The sequence below is a fragment of the Aulonocara stuartgranti genome (genome assembly GCF_965226115.1).
Source record: "Aulonocara stuartgranti genome assembly, chromosome: 16".
Classification (NCBI taxonomy): domain Eukaryota; kingdom Metazoa; phylum Chordata; class Actinopteri; order Cichliformes; family Cichlidae; genus Aulonocara; species Aulonocara stuartgranti.
This window is the reverse complement of record NC_138952.1, coordinates 13,650,374-13,676,688: the sequence shown is the minus strand read 5'-3', so window position 1 is coordinate 13,676,688 and position 26,315 is coordinate 13,650,374. Positions and strand designations below refer to the sequence as shown.

General features: G+C 41.0%; 1 protein-coding gene and 1 long non-coding RNA gene across 2 annotated transcripts in view; one reads left to right on the top strand and one right to left on the bottom strand.

The window, feature by feature from the left end:
- Positions 1 to 26,315, top strand: part of tmem198aa (transmembrane protein 198aa) — a 51,680-nt gene continuing 25,365 nt past the window's right edge. The window contains exons 1-2 of the mRNA XM_082508162.1: positions 1 to 56; positions 270 to 452. The gene's annotated coding sequence lies outside the window, so the exon portion shown is untranslated. The remainder of the gene's footprint in view (positions 57 to 269; positions 453 to 26,315) is intronic.
- LOC309690615 lies at positions 13,295 to 21,616 on the bottom strand. The gene is made up of 2 exons (XR_014271767.1): positions 20,212 to 21,616; positions 13,295 to 14,415 (listed from the first exon to the last, which is right to left on the bottom strand). It is a non-coding gene; the product is annotated as an uncharacterized lncRNA (long non-coding RNA).

Here is a 26,315-nt window from a genome sequence, read left to right as displayed (position 1 = left end):
CGGGGAGCACAAAGGAAGCAGCGCGCATACTGTTCGTTTAGGAGGGAGATAATTGGGTGCGTGATGTAAACATGGAATTAAAAAAACCGTAAGAGTGCATTTATTTTTCACAATGCGCTGATCCATTATCGGTGTTTAATATTACATGAGGCTCTGGCTATGAACCACGTATCTGTCTGGACAAGGGAAGACAGGCAGCAAGTGAGAAATTGAAGCCAAGAGTGGAGGAGAGGAAAGAGGAGTTGAGCATTCTTTCATCTTCGCTTCAGGGTTTTATCTGGAGTTTCTCGCTGGCTTTGGACCGAACCCGCTTCATTAAGACGTGATGTCGGGTTTTTAAGCTGACCACACCGTCAAGAACAGATTTCTTCTTCTTCTTCTTTTCACATGCTTCCCCCCTTTTGAATATAGAATGACAAAAGGAAAACACGCCAATATGTTGCATTTCTGAGGTGAGTGAGTTTTCTTTGTTCAGTACAAAATGCAGTTATTTTATTTTATCATACCACATTGATTTTTTTATGGAACCACAGAGTGCCACAAGATTAACAGTAATAAGAATAAATACATAAATAACATGCAGCACCTTACCAATAGTGTAATTAAAGAACCCTCCATGTTTCCAAATGTTAAAGCGGTTCCAACAGCCAATTGTGTAGCCCACGGCATTGTGCCAATCAGTGTAATTGCTTTTGAAAATTAGATACAGGGAGGACCCTCAGCTCAAGCTATTGTTTTCCCTCTATTGTATTCAAACCGCTGCTTAAGGGAACATTTAGTGCTCTTACACAAAACACGAGCTCTTCGAGGCTACTCAAAGGTCGCATATCAGTGACAGCCATGTGAATCCTTCATGATGTGTGGGAATTAGTAACGTGAAAGCTTGAACTCTGTTTTTAACAGCAGTGTGCATAACTGGATTGGACAGAATGTAAACACGAGGAGCACAATTGATCGGAAGGGTCGATGGAAGTCACGTGCATTCACATTCTATCTATCTATCTATCTATCTATCTATCTATCTATCTATCTATCTATCTATCTATCTATCTATCTATCTATCTATCTATCTATTTTCAATCAAACTCACTATCTAACAATATTTAAGCTATAAACAAAACATATAGGGGGCAGATCTCTTACTGGATTTCTACATAACCTTACTCTGCCCTGGGGTACAGTAATAGCACATGAAACATCTTCGTAATTAGTAGTTTGCCAGAGCAAAGGGAAAGTAATTATAGGCAACAACCCAGCCTATAAGTGCTCAGCCTTTATTTCCTTTGTTAAAGATGCACACGTTGTCTGTGCAACTCGCTAGTTGTGTTCTGCAAATGTCACAGCTCCAACGAGTGTTTATTAAGAGACGAAATTATTTTAAACTGATCGAAACAGAATAACTTCAAGAATAAAGACTGTAGTTATTGGCTTCATTCTCCATATATTTTAGTTGTAATTACGTGTGGTGGGGAATGTATGCACAGCTGTTAATGTGGTGCAAGAGGAGATAAACAAAAGAAGAAAAGCAGACTTTCACATGAAAAATACAAAACAAAAGAAAGCAAGAACTGTAATAGTGAAATGCTAGAGCGGGAGTTGCAGGGGATGTAAAATAGAGTGTGATTATGTTGAAGTTTGGCTGCTCTAAAATTACAGCTTATAAGGAACATTGTGGCCTTTTCCAAGCATGAAAAATTACAATGTGCATGCTAATAGAAAAGCTAAAAGCACATCCACTGTAGGTCCCTTGAGATAAAATGATGGATTTGAAGGTTGTGCAGTGTTTGAATACAGGACTACACAATCTGGAATTGCTGTGAAGGGATACTATGGGAGGGGGTGTTAAGAAGCTGCTCTGTAGTGACTGTTTGCTATGTTGCATTGAAGAGTGTACTGGTGTCAGCTCATTGAGTTTCTTGCCTTGGTGGCTGTTAAGTCTTTTAATAAGACTCTCTGATTCATTTCCATGGCTGAACTTTTGCCTTACTACAGGTGAACTTGAGGCGTGTTCTGAGAAACAAACAGCTCAAGGATTCAGCACTCGAGCTGTTTGCTGGAGTTCTGTTTTACCAATCATACATTTGTATTCAGCTCAGGATTCAACAAGTCTGGTAACAGAGCTGCTTCACCAGTGCACCTGTAGGTCTTCCAACACAGCATTACACAGTATAATAAAAATTTCAAGCAGAATAAATGCAGTTAACATTGACTCTCTGATGGCCCTCTTTTATGTGGATCTGACAGCAATTTTCAGTCAGATCCACTTTCTCTAAATGCACCAATGCTATGCACCATAGTTACAATGGTCAGTGGGTGTTATTTACACTTCAATCTGCTCTTCTTTGATGTTTGGAATAATGTCGGCTCTTGACATCAGATTTCAATCATAGTGTCATGAAAGGACCGCTTTGGTCTGTGTTTTAAATAATGGGGCAATGGCAAAGAGGCAAGAGGAAACTGGGGACTCAAAACTGTGCCATCTGCAATGGGAATCAAACACATACCTTCAATAGGTCCATTTGAATCCACTTTAATCACTGAATGATCAACCCATATTGCGCTTTCCCGATAGTTATGTAACCATAACAAAAAGCCCACCAGTCTTTAGACTTAGGACTCTGGCCAAATTGGCAGGCTGAAAAAACGAGACGTCTATCAAGAAGTGGACACTTATTTCTCCTTGTTTCATTTCTTCTTTCTTATTAGGTCGTAAAAATGAGAAAATTCACATAAAAAATTCTTTGTATAGCACAATATCTGTGATTTTTAGTTTGAATGACGCTATCACTCCAGTGCATTTCCGTTCTTGAAAGAAAAACAGTCCAGGGAAGGTAAACAAACAAAGAAATCCTCCCCATCCAGAAATGTAATCAACACTGGGGAAGATCTTAGCTAGAAATGCACTAATAAAATTCGCTGAGGGGAGGATAAGTGCCATATATGGGCTGTCATTCATACAGAAGATATAATTCATGAATTACCAGTGTTACCGTGCACTCTATGTACCCGGCTTTGACAACAGATTATGTAAGTGCAGCATGAGCCAAGAAGTCTCAAATTCAAAACTGAGCACAAAAAGTCTGCAGGGACCCCTCAGTCTGACAGCGCTAGCCTGCAACAGGCAGCCTCAGCCATTCAGCTAACGAGGAAAGAGTGAAGAAGGATGCTGTCTGTCAAACTGCAGTGAAATAAGAACAAGTGATTTCAGGAAGAAAGAGATGGTGCAAACAAAGAAAGAGGCGGAGAGTTAAAAGAGCCAGGATAAGGAGTGTAAGTGCAGACGGAAGAGAAAGGTTAAAGTCAGTCCTAATCCCATTAATGCACGCCACTGCTGTGTTTCCACATGCTGCTTCAAAGTAATCACCACATGTGTATTTGAGTCATTCAGCTCACCAGTGCACAGTGTGGGTACCATTTAAATGATATGAGCACTTAATGAAAAAAAATTAATGGAGACCAATGTGCCATCTGTATAATGCTGCCATTGTCAGGTTGAGAGCCTTTATTTCCAACCAGATCTGACTCAGAACATGTAAAGGCCCCCAGGCAGTGTGGCATTGTGTGTGTGTGTGTGTGTGTGTGTGTGTGTGTGTGTGTGTGTGTGTGTGTGTGTGTGTGTGTGTGTGTGTTGGCTGTCATGTTGGTTTGTAGCTGGAAGGGTCTTCTAATACCATCTAAGTAGACATGTCTCTGTATCTGCTACTATTTATGTGGTAGCTGCACACAGAATTTCAAAAACTGTGTATATATGTCCATGCAGATGCACATCATTCAGAACTGTATGTGTATTAGACCAGAGCTTATATTTTTTTAAAAATTCAAATCTGGTCACAGAATGTGTGAGGCCGTTGGACATTTGTCACACATGGTGTTATCAATGTAAATGGTGCCAAACAGAGTAAAGGGAGAGTAGTGCTGCAACTGAATGCAGTTATTCAGGACGGGTCTACAGAGAGACTGAAGTGTGAGGAGCCCAGCTAATAGAATCAGGGAGAGATAGAAGACAAGGCTTTCTACAGAGAAACTGTGTGCCACAGACTACAGTTGTGTGCTCACATCACCACACTAGTTTTCAGTCATGGAAATAAATTAAATGCATTTATTCACAATGTCTGTATGTATATAGTGGATATTGTCACTTGGGTTTTGTATCAGCAATGAAAAAGGGGCTTTTTGTGAATGATCACCTGGCTCTGCAGTGTTTTCTTGTAAATTGCTTTGGCACATTGTTACTGTTTCGGTTCAGTCTTGCCAATCTCGGCAGCCACTTTGCAACTGTTGGCAGCTGTTTTCAACAATTAACTTAAGATAAATGCACTGTATGCCCATCATCAATTGGCAGACTAAGACAAATCAAAACTCAAAGGAAATTGGTGTTTGGACTTTGTTAAGTAACCTATAATATGGCTGTTTATGCAAATGTCACTCAATGTCTAACTGATGTGTAAACAGGAAAAATGCTGTTTGTCAGTTGCTATAAACAGATATCTTAACTTTTAATCTTAATATGTAAGGAAGGGACAAGGATTTTGGTATCAATAGCTTTCTGGTTTCATCTCATAACCCAGTATTTTAAGACTACATTTACAATGGAAATGTCTATATTTTGCAGTTAAACACTGAGAGTCAAACGAGTTGACCTGATGGACTCTTAGAAGACTAAGAGTTTGCATAAATATATGTGAAAAGGCAATGCACTGCAAATTCTCCATTTTGTGGATTGTTAGCGTGCATTGTGATATGTAGTCATACATCAGCTCATTTGGGACATTTGGGCAAAGACAAATGAATCCGTGAGGGATTGAAGAGGAATTTTAACGCTGTGGCTTAAAGTAGGTCTTGTGTTCAGCAGGAGAGAAAGAGAGAGAGAAGGAGCAAAGTAGTTGAAAGCAGCAGTAAGACAAATGATGCTGGAAAGAGAGATGGTGAAAGACAGAGAATGAGCTGTAATCTGATGAAAGCCTCTTTACTCCCCTGTCACCTCACCTTCAGGCCACAAGCGATGACCAAGGCTTACACAGAGATCAATGCTGAGGCCGCTAGCACACAGACACACCGAGACACCAAACACATACACATGCTTCAGACATGCGCACGCACACACTTAATGATTAACTTTACAGGGACTTTCTCTTTGTCGCCAAAGGGAGGAGGTCCCCACAACAGATTTATGTGCACACAACATAAGTAATATAAATGCACGCTCACTCCTAAGATCGCTTCACTTTAAATGCTGTAAGGCTGCCTGTGGTACACGTGCAAGGTCCAAAGTAGATAGATGGTATACTGGTTGGGTAGAAACCATGATATTACATCTAAAATGAAGAACGCATTTTGTTGCCTTTGTGTTTTAGGGGTTTATAGGTCACTCAGACATTTCAATAGACTTGTAGCTCAAAGGGAGAAAGCAGGAGTGTGAGGAGAATGCTTCACAGCTCACATACAGATCACTCTAATGCATTTAAACCTCAGCAACCAAATAATCCCAGCCAACACTGTTTTTTTTTTTTATTTCTGCGTGTACTTTAGAAAAAAAAAAACAATCAAATATAAAAAAAGGGGCAAAGGAAATGAATGAGAAAAGGGGAGATCTGGGTGAAGGCGAGGAAGATAAGCAAGCAATGAAAGCTATTTAAATCCTTGTTTTTGTTACAAAAAAGTTTAATAGTAAAATGATGCAACTCAAATTGGCATTGAAATAGCCTTGAGTTTTGTTTTCGCTAGAACAGAAGTAAATAGGAAATTGTGTCATTAATTTCTTCTAGCAATAACAATGCACTGTACCTTGTTATGACTGTTCTTTTAGAACAACATTTTACTTCCTGATTTGCCATATATACTATGGTAATGAGACATTTTTAAGCTTTGTAAATTGAATTTTTTTAGCTAAGCATGTTGTCCATGATGTAGTTTAAACGTAAATGGATTGATGGATGGAAATAAATTAGACCTCTCTGAGGTCCATATATATATATATGTATATACGGAGAGAGAGAGAGCTCAATCATCGATAAATATTCAGACATTTGAGCTGCAGTGGTTGTGATTTCTGTTAAGGAGTGAAATGAAGCAACAGCTCATGAGATCAGTTTTATCCCAGGCCACTCGTGGCCACTACGGATATGCCAGAGAAAGTCTTTGAAATTGAAATTCAGGTCTCACCAACTATCATCAACAACACACCAAATGTGGTGAAAACACACAAAGTGTCTGTCCTATGATAAAAGAATAAAAATAAAAGATTAGGTCAAATAATCTAATGACTATATTCAAGCACTGAACATGTCTAAAGGTTCAAAGAACTTCACACATTCACACGCACTTTGTACATACAATTTTAAATGGGCATGCATGTATGCATGAAATGTGTCCGTGGAGTGTTTTTGACTCTTTGACTCTGATTGTGGCTGGTTTTAGCCGCTTTTAGCTGCTGAGCCAAGTGCCTTTCTCTTTTCATTTTCCCTCTATACTCCCCCATTCCTTATCTATTAACTTTGGGCAACTTTTCTAACTGTTTTCTGTCGAAAATCAGGCAGATGTTGTGCGCATTGCCGATATGCAGATAGATGCAAGTGGCAGTAATGCTGGTGGGAGATAGTGTCATCTGATGTGCGGATTATGCTGTGTTATCAGTGGTCAAGTTAGCTGTTCCTAGCAGGCTACAGCAACCCTCAAGCCATTGAGAAATGTCCTGGTGATATCAAAGAGCAGCTCAGCACTTTGTCATTACCACTGTAGGAACTAGTGCAATTGGCACATCATTGTCATACCTTATAATCACAGTGTAACGCCCAGCTCTGCATGACAAAGGTCACCAACGCACACGTACTGCCTTTTCTTTAAAGACGGCGCTGACAAAGCTGTCACATTGCTGCTAACCTCCTTATTGAAATAAAGACCACTATGCTTTCATAATGGTTGAACAGCAATAATTTTACCTTTCATGTCAGAGGTGAGCTAAATAACAGTAATTTCAGTGTCTCTTTTTTTCCACAGCACTCTTTAATGAGAGCAGGTGTTAGACTGGAGCATAATGCTACATGTCTTTCACAAGCTAGCCAGATTCCTCGCACACATAGACACACACACACAAACGCACATACACACATGCACAGTAGTAGTCTTGGTGACAGATGGACTAGATGGAAACAGTCATCCTGTCACATGCACACGAATGCTGTCCCTTTCTTTCTCACTAAAAACAGAACAGAAGTGTGACAACGCAGATAAATAGTAACCATTACGTGGCTGTTTTCCTGAATCAAAACATCTTAAATAGTGGGACAGAAATATGAGATGAAAAGAAAAGCAGACAGCTTGAAAGTGTTACCTAGGTGTGTGCAAATATACTAATATTCACCCACATTAAAACCATTGACAAGTGGGAGTGATAGACACTGTTACAGTGCAGCATTCTGCTGGGAAGCTTTCTTTCATGGCATTCATGTGGATAATATTTTTGACATTTGCCACCCACCTAAACACTGTTGCATTGTGGCAATGACAGCGTCTGATCCCTCCACCAGCACGACAGCCACAATGCAAAACCTGTTCAGGAACAACTCGAGGAACTCAGCAAAGAGCCTCAAGCGCTGGTTCGGCTTCCGGACTCACAGTTTCAGTCGGATCACGTAATAACCGTGATCCATGGAGGCCCCACCCAACCAACCTACAGACTCAAATTATCCAACACCCCTGTGCCAGACACAACAGGACACCCATGGAGACCCTCTGTTTATTCCCTGATGGGTCAGAGATATTGTGATTGCATGAGGAAGACACAAAGAATTAAGCAGATGGTTTTTAATCAATTTACGTCAGCCTGTAAACAAAGATTGTTATGTTTTGAGACGTAATTAATGTACCCATGGCTCTATGAGCGATAAGATCAAGAAGTGTTTCCTTTAAGTTCTCCAATATGCCAGTAAAACAACTATACCAGTTTAACCTTCAATAATAATGTAAAAGTCCATCAATATTTGACCTTATCAACATCTGAAATGTTCACCATCTACTTTCTCCACTGTCCAGTGATCCTCTGTAGTATCTTGTCAACCTCACCAGGGAGCAAGCTTGATATGTCAGTAATACCTCTAGTATTGTTAGGAAGGTTTACCGTACAAACTAACCAGACTAAATCTTCATCCCGCTTTATCCTACTGAACTGCAGCTCACTGAGCGTCATTCCCATTTACTGTAACACACCTGCAGGTAAACCTTCTGAAACAAAAGGTTTGACTGCACAGGCGACACGCACACACATTAACCCGTCAGTAAATCAGGGTTACGGAGGACAATTATGCATGTAAACACTCACGCAGCAATGTTTCACATTTTAAAGGCACATTAAGTTTGGTTAGCTGTGATTTTTAGCACCAGAGTCATTAGAATCAAAATCAGAATACTTTATGATTCCCAGAGGAAATTATGTGGTCCAAAGAAGTTAACGTACCACATTAAATAATACAATATATCACAAAATAGCTGTAATATGTAAATATGCCCAACATTATTACACAAAATAAATATGAAGTATAAAGTCGAATCAGGTGCCGCCCCTCTATCAAATCTAGATTTTGCATTTGAAGATTTTTGCTGTCAAGCACAATACCAGTCGATGCACGTCTGAGCTGTAACACCAGAAAGCAACATTTTAAAAAATTTAACAGTATCATCACTTTACAGAAACAGGTTGTTCCTTTGTACTCTCGACAGCCTTTTTGCAACACACTGTCAAGAGTTTTCTAGAATTTTTTTTTTTAAAGTGAACATTTTCACAGTGTGGTCTTTTTATTATGCAGAGTAATGACAGCAGTGGTTTTTTGGAGTTGAGTCAAAGATCTCAGAGGTAAATATTTAAACCCTGACAAATGAAACAAAAACTTGTCTGCCTGGATGTAAAAAGGGGCTGTTTTTCTAATATTAATGAGATAGGAACATATTTGCTCATTATTGTTTTGTAAATATACTTTGCATTTTGAGCGTGAATCCCTTATTCTCCATTCTTAACCATACATGTTGTTTGCTATATTTCCTCGGCATAGGCTGGATGTGTTGTTTGGAAAGTCTAAATTGTTTCTTTCTTCTTTAAGTTATATCCACTGTTTTCCTTTTTAACACTGAAGTCTCCCATAAACACGTGATAATAGGATGAATTTCACAGTTGTTCCCGCTCCAACAGATTCTGTTCTTGAAATTCGGTGTGTGTGTGTGTGTCTGTGTGGCCTTGCTGTTTTATGTTGCGCTCTTTCTCTGTGTAATTTCCCCCCTCCCTCTCTCTTTCTGTCCGGCCTTTGCAATCTCCAACCCTGAAGAGCAGCGTGTCCTCGTTCTGGTGATGCTCCGTCGCCAGCGCTGAGTTAGGGGCCTCTGAAATATTCATGCCGACGCGCATACACACAAAACTAGAAACACACACCAGACACAAACTATTTCAAACCCTTCATCTTTTTCTCCTGTCAGTTTGCCCATATCTACAGAAGATTAGAAACATAATTTATCTAGCAGCAGGTTGAGGGGAGAAAAAGCTTTACACTTGCAAACACTCACACACTCTCATGTCAGCGGCAAAGGACTGAAACAAACTATGCAATTCCTCTAATTTCTACACAATACGGGTTTTACAATATTTACTGTACTTATATACTTTGTTTTTGTTTTTGACGTGATAATGTACAGGTGTGAAATATTTTTGCTTGAGATTTTTTATATAAAATGTGTCTTTTAAAGCGTGTATATTGTTTCTGCATCAAAGATCTTGAGAACAGAAAAGTCAACGCACTCACAGAAGTGAAGTCACACCTCACTGTAAAAAGCTTGCACAGTTTTGGGGCCAGAATGCACAGCTTGGCATGTAGCAGAACAAATCATAAAACACTTATTACAGTGCCAGCAGTGTTCAGATTTGATCTGTGACCTTAGACTATCATCTCATTTGGAGGAAAGAGGAACAGTAGCAGAGACTCCAGCAGGGAGCACATCAACAAGCAGAAAGGTTATTACGCTGCCAGCGGTTTTGATATGTGTCCTAACATTATTGGCCTGTTATTTTCAGTCTGACAGAGGAATGCAAGCAAGGATATAGTGGAGCAAATCATCATGTGTATTGTGTCAAGGGGTTCTCTGGTTTGATTTAGGGCTCCTTTTTTAAACAGAAGCTTTCTTTTAAGGTTAACAGCTAAACATTTAGATTGAGCTGGCTCTTATGTTTAACTGTCGTGCAATGTGAGTAACTTAGGTCACCACAAAGAAACAGATTTTTTTTAGACTGAACAAACATTTGTTTCTCCATGTTGTAATAAGAAAACCTGCGCATTAAAGTGTTGTGCAAAAAGTAATTATATTTTGCTACTAGGGAGAAACTTTCTTGTCATTTTAAAGTTGTCTTGAGCAAGAGTTCCCCAGGCTTTCTGTCAAAAGTCTCTCAAAGTTTATCTTTGGACATTGCTTTTTCACTAATTCTCAGTCAATTCGTGGACTTTTTTTTATATACCTCTGAGCACTGACCTTAGAAATCATTCAAGCAATAAAAAACGCACCTCAGTAAAGGGATGAACCTGTGTTTTGTCTACACAGAAAACTTAGCAAAGAATCTATTTTAAATTGTACCTTTAGACACCTTGTTACTAGCCGCCTGTTACCAAACCATAATTTGTTCCCATTTATTTTATTGAATGCCAAAGATAACACGATTTGACAGGCAGAAAATAGCATTTGTGCACCAACAAGATGATTCTGAAAGAGCTGTTAGCTGAAAACTTGGCAAAGCTTGGCACAGTGTGCCCTGGAAGGGAAACAGTGAGAGAAAATGCAAAAGTATGCCAAATTACACAAGATCCGCCGCCATAATGTGCTTGAATGAGCACATGTGAGGTACACTGAAGTAAAAAATGAACTCACTTAATGAACTCGGATAAAATCGATGTCACAGATCCTGTGTCTAAAAAGGTTTGTTTGGTTTCTCTCTAGACTTTACATGCAAAACCTCTCTGTGCAGTATTATGATCTGTCTGATCTATAGCCTCATTTTTTTTTTGTTTTTCTCCATTATCCTAAAAAAATGAACACAATTCTAAGTGATACATAACATCTGCCACATGTGTCAGCTTTATTGCTGATGTATTAGGGCAACAACAACAGTTGCCTCGAGGAGCTTTATATTGTAAGGTAAAGACCCTACAATGATACAGAGAAACCCCATACTATTCTCTGTAGTAAACAAAAGCACTGGACAAACTCAGTTACATTGGCCTGAGGCTCAGGGTGAAAAGCTGAAGTCATAAGAATTTGTCCCATGGGTACACTGAATATCCAAGCAGTATTTTATATCCATTCATAATTATGGTTGTTGAAGTAGTTCCTGTGAACAGAGTGATCAGTAGACAGGATATTACATCACCTCTCGATCTATGTCAGTACCAGAGGTAAACATGTTCTCATATGGAGCTTCAAGGAAATGGCTGTTGAGGCCATAATACACTCCTGTTGATCTAGCATTCGGTTCAGAGGATGTCCTACTATGTTGGTGAATTCTAAAGAGGAGCTGAATAGGGTCAAAGGTCGGGACTTTCTGTTGCCAGGAGCCTCAAAGAAACCATCACTGATTGGCTCTTAAAATGCACATTCCCTTGGAGACGAGCTCCCTGTCCCATTTGCGGGGTCCTTGTACCGCCGCTGGTTGTTATAGCAACAGACAGGACGTGACATTGTTGCATAATATGCTGTTTTTACTCTTCCCCGTTCTGACCTTATTGGTGGGCTATTTTCTAATCAACTATTTCTCTGCTGGTGCAGGGCAACAGGTCACCACTGACTGTTAATGGACTTAGTCATCACCCAGTGAAACAGACCTGAGGATGAAACTGGATGGTTGCTGGATGATTGCTGTTGTGTTAATGGAAGATTTATGTAATTTACCAGCCTGATATGACATTAAACATTAGAACAGTGCTTTGGATAAAAGGATGGTACTCAAACCCTACCATTTTCCTTCTGTGTGAGCTTAAATAATGTAAATAATCATTAGATGGAGACATTTTAGAACTCACTGGAATCCGACTAGTTGTGCGACAGTATCTCCCTGATGTCTCCTTGTGACTGTGGGGGTGTCAACAGTCCAGGCTTAGCATGCTTGTTAGCAACCAATGTGTATCTAAGCAACGCACCATGTCATCCAAGAATTTATGTGTCTTTGAGCAGCAAAGTACTTCATTTTTGTCTCCATCTGTAATATTGGATGCATGCAAGGAGAAGAATTGAATTCCACACAGACCTGACAAACTAATCAGTTTTACTTTATCAGATTTTTGGCAAATGTGATAAAGAGCAAACAATCACCAAATGCACAAAAACAACAACGTTTTATGTAGTTCGAATTGTAGACAGGGTTCTGATTCAGAATAAGAAGTAAAGGACAGCTTTAGATTTCACTATGTTCTTATTCTTTTTGGCATTGCGGTAGAGTCCATTGTCATGAATACTCAGTTGGGTCTTCCTCCTGACTCAGAGAGCCTGTGGTGTAACTAAGCTGCAGCATTCACAATCTGTTTCACCACTGGAGTGGAGGCAATTATGAAGTGGAAGTCTTCCATTTGCTTCTCAGTTGTTGTTTTTTTTTGGGTTTTTTTTACCAACTCTGCACAGAATGTAAAACAGTACAGTTTTTCTTTTGGTTTGAAACTGAAGCTCAGGATGTCAAGATTTTTTTAACGATTTGTTAGAAAGGAATAGGGTAAATATTTCTCCTTTAGAATGAAAAGTCAAGATTAAGCTTTCCTAAACATTTCCTGTTTTGAATAATTTATAGGCTTGTGCAGCATTGGCAGTATTATACCCTTGCTTAATTCTTTCAAGTTTGCAATACTGAGCATGCATGTTATTACATTTTTACTTTTTTTTTACTTCAAATCTTGGAATGTGGCCAACCAGATAACTTTCTAGAAACTTTTCCTTAACTTTATGAACCTCACCACCCTTTAGTTACTAAGTTTTACATTAATATTCCATTACAGTGCCAGTGTGTATATATGTATGAGCTTTACTGCTGAATTTTTCCTTTTCACTTGGCCCACCCCTTTCCTCCTTCCATCATAGTTATGCAGTCGCTTATTGAACAAGAACGTTGCTTTTTTCACTGCTGATGGTGTGTTCTTATTCTTGTTCTGTTCAATAAGACTACATGTCAGACTGACATCTGCTTACCACTGAATTCTTCCTGCTCTAGCGAGTGTTAAGATTCAATATTGAGGAAGGGTACAAGAGGTGATCGAAGAATAACCACACCGATCCGGCCGGGTGAAGTCAAACGATGATTTTAATGAATACACGCGTGGGAAGACAACTCTGTACGCAGACAGGAAGTAGTCTTCGACTTAATCAAAGCATGAACAGATATTTTATAGCATCAGGGTTTGTTTACTGACGCCCCTTCATGCGTCACAGATACATTTTATACATAGATCAGATCAACATCATCATGACTTTTCACCTAGAAAATCATCTTCTATTTTCATGGCTAGCCCTTCCTGTCTACCTTTCAGTTCTTGTCTTGTTCCTCTTTCTTGCCGAGACACCAAGAAACGGTTCCTCTTTTACCAAGACAATTTTGCAGTTACAGCCAAACATAACTAACCTCTCCTCTAAATAAATCTAACTTAAAGTGTGTGTGTGTGTGTGTGTGTGTGTTGACCTCACATGCTCTTTGTGTCACCTCTTCACCTACTGTCTGTGTCTCGTCCTCAAATGCTCTTTCTCAATTCACCTGTTGCACTTCTGACCTTTTACCAGACCAGAAGCTCACTGAGACTATGTGTATGTCTTCTACTAAATAAATGTTTTAATCAAGAACCTCTACTAAAACCTTAATATAAAATGATCTGATATATAAGTGTTTTGTAAGCATGTATTGCAATTCCTTCTATGGCTCCAAGTCACTTGCACAATAGATTGTCCGAACATCGCGCCGAACAAAGCTTCCGACCCCCAATTAATTGACCGAGCTCCAACTCTTTAATAAGCACAGATATGCATTGTGTATAAAATAGTCATAGCTGCTTAAGGCCTTCTTAAAGCTATCTGTTACATTGTTAAAGCCTCGTCTTAGCCTGCGGCTCAAAATAACTTCCTGCTTTCACTTCTGCATACAACTTCCTGTCAGCCTGCAACTCAGTCTTTCTGAAAGAGACACTGTTTAAACCTTGGAATGCAATATCCATGCTGCAGATTATATTATTAATGCAATGACAATTATTTAACAATAGCAGTAAAATAATTTCCCTCCTCGACACTCCCTCTTTTGACCTCTGGAACACCAGAGGTCACAATACATTGTGTCCTCACGCAGACCCTTCTCTGGTGGTCTCGAACCTCGAGATCTCCAGGATCCTCGCCCCTCCTGTGGTCGCCGAGATCGATCTTCTGCAAAAGAAACAAAACACCTTTCCTGCATCTCCCTAACTTATCCTATCTGGGACTCTTTAATCAAAAGCCTGATCCTAATTATCTTCTTAACTTATTGACTTGTATTTATGTATACTCTTCAACGTTACTCATCACTTTAAAATTCTTTAAGCGCTGGTTTCACGTCCAGTTACTCGCTCTACTTTCCCTTATCTGATCATCAACATCCTGTGCACAAGTTGTCGCTGCTGCAAGTTAATCTACTCCAAAAGAAAACAACCACTTTAATCAATTAAGTTTAAGCATATAAGCAATTACCCCTGTATACATTTCATCATAGCTAAATGCTGCCTTGAAACAACTCCTATGTGTTAACACTAACTTCATTTTAAAACCTCACATTTCCTATGTTATCACCTGTTTTGGTATAACCTTTTTATTTCATTTTGCTCCCTTAATGTAACAATACCTTCTAATTCTAATGTATCAGACTTAACCAAAATATATGCTTTCCTTCCTCTTTGGTCCTTCTTTAAGTTCAGTTAAAAGCTAAATGAATTTAGGGCCTTTTGCCTGGAATCAATACTGTCATGTGTGTTTCTTAACTCTGTGTCTGTAAGCGTGTGCAATCCTTCATGAACTCATATTATCCTCACAGTAGATTGGCTAATCATAGCGCTAGCCAAAGGCTCGTGACCCTCCAGAGACAAATTTGAGCCACAACTCCTTTAAAAGCACAAAATGCAATATGTATAAAATAGTTATAACTGCACCTGAAATACAAAGTTAACATCATCATAAACATCTTATGGTCATCAAAGCAATGGGCAGGGCTGCGACCCAATTTAGCCCTGTCTGCGCACAAATTTTAGCCAACTTGTTTTTCAAATTTAGGTTCATCCTCTCTACCTTTCCTTGAGATTGAGGATGATAGCCCGTCCCGAACTTATGTTGCACTCCCAACATCCTCTCTACCTCGTGCAAATCTTTATTCTTGAAGTGAGTACCATTGTCTGATCTAATTCTCTTGGGAAACCCATGCCTTGGAATGTAATGATTGGTTAAGCACTTAATCACACTTTTCGCATCTTCACATTTGGTCGCCCATGCTTCGGGCCATCCAGTCAGAACATCCACACACACCAACAAATACCTCACCCCACCTGGGCCTGTATCAATCATGTCGGTATAATCAATCACGACCTCTTCTCCTGGCCTTCCTGGCATGAGAAACTTACCAGCTTCAGGTTTTACTGCTGGCTTTGGGTTGTGTGCCCCACAAATTAGGCACGTTCTGGCCTTTTCCAGTATCATCCTTCTCAAATCAGGATGCCACCATCGGCACAAATTTCTCTCCATCTGTTTCACTCCCACGTGACCAAGCCCGTGAGCCTCATTCACCTTTTGTTCCGCCATTTTGGCCGTTAAAGCGGGACGCCCATCTGGCCCCCTCCACAAACCGCCATCTTGCCAGGCTCCTTTGTTTTCCCACACCCCCTTTTCCTCTGGGGATGTCTCCTCCTGAGCCTGTCTAACTTCTTCCATGCTGTTAGTGCTAACCTCCTCTTCTGGGGTTACCTGCACCAGTTGTCTCTGTCCTTTGTAGCCCGCTGCTTCCTTTGCGGCTTCGTCAGCTTTCTGATTTCCTCTTGCCACCATACTGTCTGCTTGTGAGTGGCCTTTGCATTTTATAATACTTACCTCGTCTGGGTCCTCCAGGGCCTTTTCCAATTCCTCCATTTCCTTTTTGTGACAGATGGGTGCATTAGTGGCCGTCCTGAACCCGGCTCTCTTCCACTGAGCCAGTTCCACATGAGCTGCTCCAAACGCATATGCTGAGTCAGTGTAGATGTTCACTCTCATGTTTTTAGCCAACCTCAAGGCTCAAGTTAGGGCTATCACTTCAGCTCTCTGGGCCGACTGTTGTCCCTCAATTTTTCCTGCTTCTTTCACCTGAAACTCAGTTCCTACTCTACAGACTACTGCATAGCCCGCTTTCAATCCTTCTTCCTCTCTGTGGCAGCATCCATCTGTGAACCAATCCTCAGCTCCAAGTATGGGCTCTGCCTTTAGGTCTTCCCTGATTTTTCCTTCAACTTGGGCTTTCTTAATACAGTCATGTGGTTCTCCTGACCCCATTAGGTCTGCCATATTTATTCCTTCATGTGTGAATATCAAATTTGGCGCCTCTAAAATTTTGCTGAACCTTTGTTGCGTCAGTGGAGTCATTGTGAATGCCTGTGAGTTCACATAGGCCACTACACTGTGTGTAGTAAGCACTTTCAGTGGGTGTTCCCTCACTATATGTGCTGTTTTCTGAATTATCTTTGCTACTCCTGCTGCGTGTTGTGTGCATGTGGGATGCCTTGCTTCTGTTGAATTTAATCCTATGCTAACATACATAAGTACATCCCTACCTCCCCCTTTTTTCTGAAACAACACACCATTCACAACTCCCTTTGTTTCTGAAACATCAAGATAAAATGCCTCATCATAGTTAGGTGTGGCCAGATCTGTGGCTCTTGACAAATCCTGTTTTAGTGAAATGAACGCTGTCTCTGTGTCCGGCGTCCAAGGCAATTCAGCCTTCAGATTTCGAACACCAACTTTCTTGATCAGGTCCCTTAAAGGGGCCGTTTTACCCGCATAGTTCGGAATGAACTGCCTGCTGTAACCTGTCAAGCCAAGAAAGGAAAGCAACTCCTTCACAGTTCTTGGTTTTGGATGTGTCAGAATTTGGTCTCTGTGTGTGTTCATTAACCCCACTGATCTGTGTGCGATCACCCGGCCCAGGAATGTTACCTCTGGCCGGACCAACTGCAGTTTTTCTTTGCTCACTTTGAAGCCACACTCCGCCAATCTGTTCAACACCACGAGCAATGCTACCGTACAGGCCGCTGCTGACGGGGCTGCAATAAGAAGATCATCAACATACTCTATTAATGTACAGCCCCCTGGCAGTTGACATGGGGACAATGCCTCTTTCAACACCTGATTAAAAATTCCTGGTGAGAGTGCAAAGCCTTGTGGTAGGCGTGTGTACCTAAATTTGCGGCCTCTGTATGTGAATGAGAAAATGTCTCTGAGTGACTCGTGCAGTGGGAGACAAAAGAATGCATTCGCTAGGTCAATACATGTGAAATGGTATGTCAGACTCCAGCTGGAACAGGACAGGCGAACAGTTAGCTAGACCTACATCTGTGGGCCCTGCGGACCACAAAGTACCAGGCAATTTTGAGAGCTCAGCTACTGCATCAGGATGATCCATTCTTTCCCTGCCATGTATTCTGGAGATTTCTTTATGTTCTAAGATCACTGCATCGTTGGACAAACAAGTTATGCGATATATTTTACATTTTGGTGCATACCAGACATTTGGAATTTGGGTGCTTTGCCAGCATGCGTTGTCCAGCGCCCGCTTGACCATTGGTCCCAGATCTCTTGGCCCATGACCCTCGTGGACCGCCAATGTAATGTGAGGGGTTGAATCCTCTCCCACATTGTACCAAGGCAGTTGTTCCTCAGTAAATTTCACAGCCGCGGCCACACCTTCTGGTCCAACATAAATGTTATGTGTCTGCACATTCCACGTCTGTCCCTCAAGATCAGACTGGAACTGTTCCCGATAGATATCGTTATCTTCCCTATCATAAAAGAGTGTAACGTGGAAAGGATCTCGCGGGGGGAATAGACGGCCAGGCTCATTATCCAGGGTTTCCACAGCTGATAATGTCTCAGAATGCCTTCTTCCACTAGCCTCCCCCAGTAGATTTCGGCAGTGGGTTGTTCAGAGTTCTGGACTAAATATTGAGTCTTTGAAGGTGATCCCAGTTTCACAAGCAGGTCCCTGCCCATGAGATTTTCCAGGCACCTGTGAGGACACCACATATTGGTGCTTCAAAGTCTGTTTTCCCAGCTTTGTCAATGCTGGATCCGTCAATGGCAGTGTCATTGGAATCCCGGAAAAGCCTACCACATTAACTGTGTGACAGGAGAGTGTTGCACTGTCTGGTGTGTCTTTCAATGTTGAGTATGTTGCTCCAGTATCCACCAGGAAGGGCAATTCAGTGCCTTCCGCGGTCATCGACAGCATGGGTTCTGCCGTTCCCACGCTGTTCGGTTTCTCCGGGCTCCGTCAGTATTGCTCCCCCTCCCAGCCCCAGTCGGCTACTGGGTACTGGGGGGCTGGTGCTGCATTCGGGTTTGGAGCTTGATGTGCTCCCCTGTAAGCAACTCTTTGTCTTGGGCCTCCTCGTGCCTGGGGTTGATAGCCTCGCCTCTGATAATTTCACTGCGATTCAGGGCATTCTCGGGACCAGTGTCCTTCTGCTCCACAGCTGTAACAGCCAGTCCAAGACACACTGCCAGGATTCCCCGGATTCCGAGCCCTTTGTCCTCCCCTCACGGATCCACCACGCCCTCTCTGCGGTCCACCGGTTCCCCAATTCCCTACGGGTTGACGCTGCCTTGGTGCATTGGCGGGCCAACGGTCATCAGGGTAGAGACCCGGATCCTGATCTGGCCAGTCAGGCACAGGATCGGGCTGAGGCCTTGCCACCATTATAGTCTTATTTAGTTCTTTCGGTTCTTTTTTCTTCGCATTATATTTTTCGCGAGCCTCACCCAGCTGCAGCCTAAGCAGCTGCGCCTGTGCTTCATCTAACTCTTTCTTTTGTTTGTTCGTCAAATCCTGTTCCTGCTGAAGTCTGTGGGTCACATGTCTCTCCCACTGCACCGAGTCTGCAACGGCAAAATCTGGGTTCTTTTCCAAGTCAACTGCAACCTGGTTGGGCAGCCCTGCCAGCACTGCCGAACGAAACCACGCTCTACTTTCACCCTCCTTCCCCGGATGTATTCCTGTTTCTAACAACCATTGTTCCTTTGCTTTAGCTAAACACTCTCTGGGTTTCTTTTTGGGATCCCAAATAATTTTTGGAATGGCTCCAGAGTTAGGAGTTGGGTACTTCTCCCGGACTGCATCTGCTAAGTCATTCTGCACCTCATGGTATTGTAGGTCATTTGCATATCTGGTTGTTTGAGCTATCTGCTCTACATCTGCTAACCCACCACCCAGCATACAACGTCCGGCCAAGGCGCGAAAGTCGCCCAGCGCTAATTCTTCTCCTTCCCAATGTTCTCCCTTGGTTATTGGTGGAAGTTGTTTAACCAATGCTTCCAAATCTCTCACCTTATAGGCGCGATAAACTGGTTCGTTCTCTGGACCTACTATTAGAGGCAGATTTAAACCAGGGTCAGGAGCTCCTTGTTCAAAACTCACTCTTCTACTCTTCCTCAACTTTCCTTTCCCCTTTGAGCTCTTAAATATGGGCCGTCTCTGTGCTTGGTCTCTCTTCACACTTCTTTTCCTCAAAATTAGGCTTGTACTTGGTTGAGGTTCAGCTCCTCCATCTTCGTCCTCCTCATCGTCTTCTTCTTCTGATGACGTCGCACGGTCTTCATTCTCCTCTTCTGGCCCTCCCTGCATTACTCTCTGCTTTATAACCTCCAATGCCGTTAATGCCTCTATGGACGCACGTAGGGCCTCATGCATTTGTCCATACACTTCTCCTTCAGTTTTTAACACCAAGCTCAGAGGTATTTTATCACCCAGCCCTTTCTGTTGGGATGTAATAGGTTTACTTACCTCAACCTCCATCGCTTGGCACTCTTTCTCTGCTGATTTTAATACTCCAGGTGAAGCCAAACGAATAGCTTTCTTAAGCTGTTCAAGCTGATCCTTCAGAGGTTTGCATCCCCTTTTCCCACTAGGTGTCGCACCCGAGCTGTCAGCCATTCTCTGAAACACAGACTTACCTCTTCCAATGGCGTTGGTCGACTCCACCTTCTTGGTCTAGGTCACCCAGACACGCTTAACTTTCGGTTTCAGTCTTCGTCTCGCTGTTCTCGCAACCACTGGCTCCTCTTCCCCTGCTCGGTGATACACAAAGTTTAACCCAGCACTTTAGACGCTGTCCTCGCGTTCTCAAGCGTTGACACTCAATCAAAATTATTCGCCCTCAAAGTGTTAATATATGACACCAGCAACCCTTATGCGCAACGCGCTCACCTCCGTATACTTACCTCTCCAATAGTTCCTCGGATTAGTGTTTTTTCATTTATTTTAAACCCATTAACGGCGCTGCGCGTCCCTTATATACTTTACAGCAACACACCCTCAAGCATCCCGTACTAATAAATCTAAAACCAAGAAATCACCTTTATGACATTATGTCAAAGCTTTCTCCATGTTGCACAGCCTGCCACAGGTTTAACAAAAAATCGCTGCCCGAGAAGGCTCCCACATATCAAGGTGGTCGTTTTCACAAACTTCCAGCAGACCCTCAAATAAACAAAAACAACGACCCAGGCAGGCTTCCAGTTCAGCCTCCTCAATTTCTATGCACACCGAAAACTCATGGGGAGATTCTTCTGTCTCCCCGTGTCCTACACAATTCACCTCCAAATGATCCCCTACAATTGAAATTTCAGTGTGGAATGACGCAGAGATTAACATTTCCTTATTTATTCACTATATGTAACCTGAATTTTCTCTCTCTTATCAAATAACAAAGGTTATCTTTACAATTTGTTATTGAACTACTAATTAAGTTGCTTTTTATGGTGTCAGTGATAAACTGCCCCTAAAAAGTCCACTTTATTGCGTGCTCATTGAGTTACTCCTATCAAAGCTATTTAACAAGTTCAATTTACACATACTCATTAATTTGTCACGCTTATTAGTGGCTCATGGTTGCTTAAAGCCTATGTCTGACTTGACCACAGAGTTAGAGCATCATTCAATCCTCTCAGGATGACCACTCCACTTACTCTGCATCCAGTCAGCTCATGAATTAACAACCCTTGCAGACTGTAACCCTTTTATTTTTTGTTTATGCCTTCAAATCCACCTTAAATCTTCTTTACCTAAACGTTGGTTTTAAACACAAACAATTCTTATATTCTATTTTGAAACGCTGTCACCATTCATATATTCACAATGTTATTATTTACTAAGCCAGCATTTTAATTGCAGACATTTATCCACATTTGCAAACAATAGTTATAGAGCTGAATGACACACAAAACCGAAAGCATAGTCCTCTCATGCGCTCTGCATCAGCTGCCTCATTTGCATGCACACACACTCTTCATCTAAGAATAGCAGCAGGCAGTCAGTGCATTGCTGACTCGACCCACAGAGATCTTTTTATTACAGAGACGTCTTATATTTACAACTGCACAGATTTTAAACCTTTTAACACCTATCGAATTTCGACAAATTTAACATAACAGTTTAACCGATAAACTCCCTGAGTTTTTTGCGATCAATTAACCAATCTCAAGACTTTAACTGTTTCTGGCCTCATTTCTAAAATCCCTAACTCAATTTAAAAGCGTCAACCAACCCAAACTTTTTGAAGTTTTAGGTTAAAGTTACACGCCCGAAGTCCACTTCTGCTGGCCAAAAAAGCGCAGATACCGTTGCAAACGGTAAGGAGACTCTAACTCCTAGCTTAATTCCGGGATGCCCTGTACCCCACAGCTAAACCACACTGAACTAACCCTCTTCGCCGAGAGGTCAATGTCGCGCGTCCACGACAAGGAGGGAGCGTAACCTCCGGGCTCTGCGCTTCCTAGCAGACTCGAACTGCCGTTCTAGAATAATTTATAATACTTTGAAACAACAATCAACACCCGAAACAAGTGTATAACTGAAGCAGGTGCAACCTAGTGGTCAAATGGAGACTCCAACTCACAAAATGACCGCTCAGGTCCACTCTTATGACCAAATTTGGACTCTAACCAACACAATAACCAATTCCCTACCAAACTACTTGAGACTCTAACTCAATTTCTTTGGGACTTCAACCCAGTATTTAAACTTTTCTTATCAGACTCTTAACTACTTTCATTTCTTCTTAGCAGAACTCTAACTGCTTCAACTCATGAGATTTTCATCAAAATCAAAACAGACATCCACCAGTAACTTCAGTGAGTAGACTTAAATTTTATCATATCCAATTTGGCACACTTTGGAAATAATTCAACAGGTAGTGCCTTACCTTTTGGATAAGCCGGCTTATGCCCACTCACTTAGACCACTGGAATTCATGTCTGCCCGTCAGACCACCTAAGACCCCGGATTTCTCCGTCCAAACCTCCAACTCTCCCTCCTCAATAACCGGACGAAGCCCCCAAATGTTAAGATTCAATATTGAGGAAGGGTACAAGAGGTGATCGAAGAATAACCACACCGATCCGGCCGGGTGAAGTCAAACGATGATTTTAATGAATACACGCGTGGGAAGACAACTCTGTACGCAGACAGGAAGTAGTCTTCGACTTAATCAAAGCATGAACAGATATTTTATAGCATCAGGGTTTGTTTACTGACGCCCCTTCATGCGTCACAGATACATTTTATACATAGATCAGATCAACATCATCATGACTTTTCACCTAGAAAATCATCTTCTATTTTCATGGCTAGCCCTTCCTGTCTACCTTTCAGTTCTTGTCTTGTTCCTCTTTCTTGCCGAGACACCAAGAAACGGTTCCTCTTTTACCAAGACAATTTTGCAGTTACAGCCAAACATAACTAACCTCTCCTCTAAATAAATCTAACTTAAAGTGTGTGTGTGTGTGTGTGTGTGTGTTGACCTCACATGCTCTTTGTGTCACCTCTTCACCTACTGTCTGTGTCTCGTCCTCAAATGCTCTTTCTCAATTCACCTGTTGCACTTCTGACCTTTTACCAGACCAGAAGCTCACTGAGACTATGTGTATGTCTTCTACTAAATAAATGTTTTAATCAAGAACCTCTACTAAAACCTTAATATAAAATGATCTGATATATAAGTGTTTTGTAAGCATGTATTGCAATTCCTTCTATGGCTCCAAGTCACTTGCACAATAGATTGTCCGAACATCGCGCCGAACAAAGCTTCCGACCCCCAATTAATTGACCGAGCTCCAACTCTTTAATAAGCACAGATATGCATTGTGTATAAAATAGTCATAGCTGCTTAAGGCCTTCTTAAAGCTATCTGTTACATTGTTAAAGCCTCGTCTTAGCCTGCGGCTCAAAATAACTTCCTGCTTTCACTTCTGCATACAACTTCCTGTCAGCCTGCAACTCAGTCTTTCTGAAAGAGACACTGTTTAAACCTTGGAATGCAATATCCATGCTGCAGATTATATTATTAATGCAATGACAATTATTTAACAATAGCAGTAAAATAATTTCCCTCCTCGACACGAGCCACAAGATGAAGGGCTAATATGCTCTTTATCTTATTTTCCCTGCAGGTGGTGAGACTTAATATTTACAAGTAACATTTAATCCAGATTGAAATTTTATTCCATTTTCATTTCTTGTGATGTCTTTTTTCTGTGTCACGCTTCTTTCCTACAATACATAATGTCATAGCGTAAAACGTCGAAAAGCAGGCCGACTGTGCACTCCAGACGTGTTAAGATGCTAAACATCACCTTGTGCGTGCATGTAGTTGAGTCTGCTTGCCACAGTGCATCATCATCACCCGCTAATTTATTACTAAAGAGCACGGGCTTACTTTTCTGTGTAATCAGGCGTAATATGAATGTGTATCTGCCCAGGTTACATTTGCATACATGTGTGCATTCTTTTAAATATAAAGCCAGGAGAGGCAGAGCGTGTGTGAGTATGTCTTCCATGCTTGGATATGACAGGAGAGTTGAACTGAAGGATAACGCCTTAAAAAGGTGAAGGAACCAGAGTAACAGAACTTAAAATTTAGCATGCATCCCTAGGAGACTATAAAGAGAGCAGACTCCATTACACTGATGTGCACTGGTAGCAGAACTACTGAACTATACTGTACCTAGGACAATATAACACACAGTAAAATAATTTAAGTCTCCTCAGTTCCACCAGTACAGAGAATGTAGAACAAATAGTTCCCATTTGTACAGGATTTACATTTTAATGTATGACCGTGTATCGTTTTTAAGTCTTTTAGTAAGTCTGGGACTTCATTTGACAAAAAGCTTAAGATTTGCAGATTCTGACCAAGATGACATGAATTCACATATGGTCAGTGGACACAGCTGAAAAGCAATAATCTGTGTGAAGAACAGCTTTAGAAAGTGCCTGAATTGCTTTAGAAAGTGTTTGAACAGCTTGATAAACTACTGCAGCCGTTCTTCCGTGAAATAACGACAATGCACAGTAAAATAGTCCAATAATGCTTCCTTTAAACGTATCCACAGTTGAGTGTGTCTTAGTAGGCCTTAATTTGCGTCTCAGCTGGAAATGAAACCATTGGGGTTTGGTGCCTGAATAAGTGTGGAGCTCTATGTGGGTGTTTGGCTAATAGCGCGAGTCAATGATCCATGAATCTCACGCTTTACACTGCAATTGTATGTTTCTTTTTTCCTTTCTTTTCAAAATTGATTTGAAATGGACTTTTAGAAGATGCCTCAGTGCTACTTTTTATTTCTGAAACTGGAATGTTCTGTATGCTATTATGTCAGGCCAGAGTTTGACACTGTAATTGACTGACATTCCCCTCAGCTAACTTTGCTCAAAGTCTGTGAAACATAACTAACTTTGATCAGTTTATCACCTGAGAGCAGAAATGCTTCTAAAAAGACCAAAGTGGAAGTCATGCACATTTTAATCCTACAAAAGCCCGCAATCGCTTGAAGAAACATATGACAAAGGAGTTTCTGAACAGCGTGTGTTTGACACCAGATGGAGCTGATCTCCTTGTGTGTTTTTGTGGCACAAAGAAGATTCATTAAGAATGAAGTTATCAAGGAGACCGTGTTATCAGCGCTAGAATATGGTACATTATGCAAAGGCACATCTCCTAGAAAGCAAACTGTGAACTTAATAGCTTCTCATAACATAATATTAAGAGCATCCAATGCATCACCTACCCTGTGTATTTACAAATTAAAGTCAATTACACATAGCCACCCATCTTCTTCTGCTTATCCGCCTCGCCTATCCCAGCTATGACAGCAGGAGAGAAGGGGACGGCTCATCAGTCTGTAGCGGGGCTAACACAAATAGATAGACAGGCATGCATTCACACTCATATTCACATCTAGAGCCACTTTAGAATCACCAGTTAACCTAACCATGTTTTTGGACTTTGGGAGGGTCCCAGTACCCAGAAAGAACCCACACAGGCACAGGGAGAACATGCAGAATCCACACAGAAAGTATTAAAGGCCAAGGACCTTCTTCCTGTGAGGCAACAGTGATAACCACTATATACTATGTATAGTAATATACATAGTAATAACACTGATTTACTAGTACAATATAACCTTGCTTTTACATTAGTCATTGAACTTTGGATTTAGTTATCTATACTTAATTGTGCATTATTTTTTGTCTATGCTTTTCTATACATGCATATGAATTATGCTTATTTTTTATATATCTATTTATATGTGTTTATTACTTTATTTAATCAGGAGTAGTATCCTAATATTGTCATTATATTCTGGTTTCACTCAGTACAGTCACAACACAGGCTTTCTATTGTATTGTATTCTATTCTATTCTATTCTATTCTATTCTATTCTATTCTGTTCAACACTATATTGTTATACTGAAGTATGGACTTTGTGAATTATCAACTTGTTTTTCTATGTCAGAGAAATATATACCTAAATCTACAAAAATCTTTATTTTCATTAAATCATAAATTTGGTTACTTAAAATACTAATTTTAGATTTAGGTGTTACAGGATCGGTATATTCTTAACCTGGGTAAATGGTTTAAAAGCCCAGTAGAATATCTGAAAAAGTTACAACACAGAGTATTTGTTGAAAACAAGGAATATTTGTTCTTTTAGGTCATGTGAAATGTTCGCAGAATGAATGGTTTTAGAGAAGAGTTCATGTAATATTTCAGTGAGTG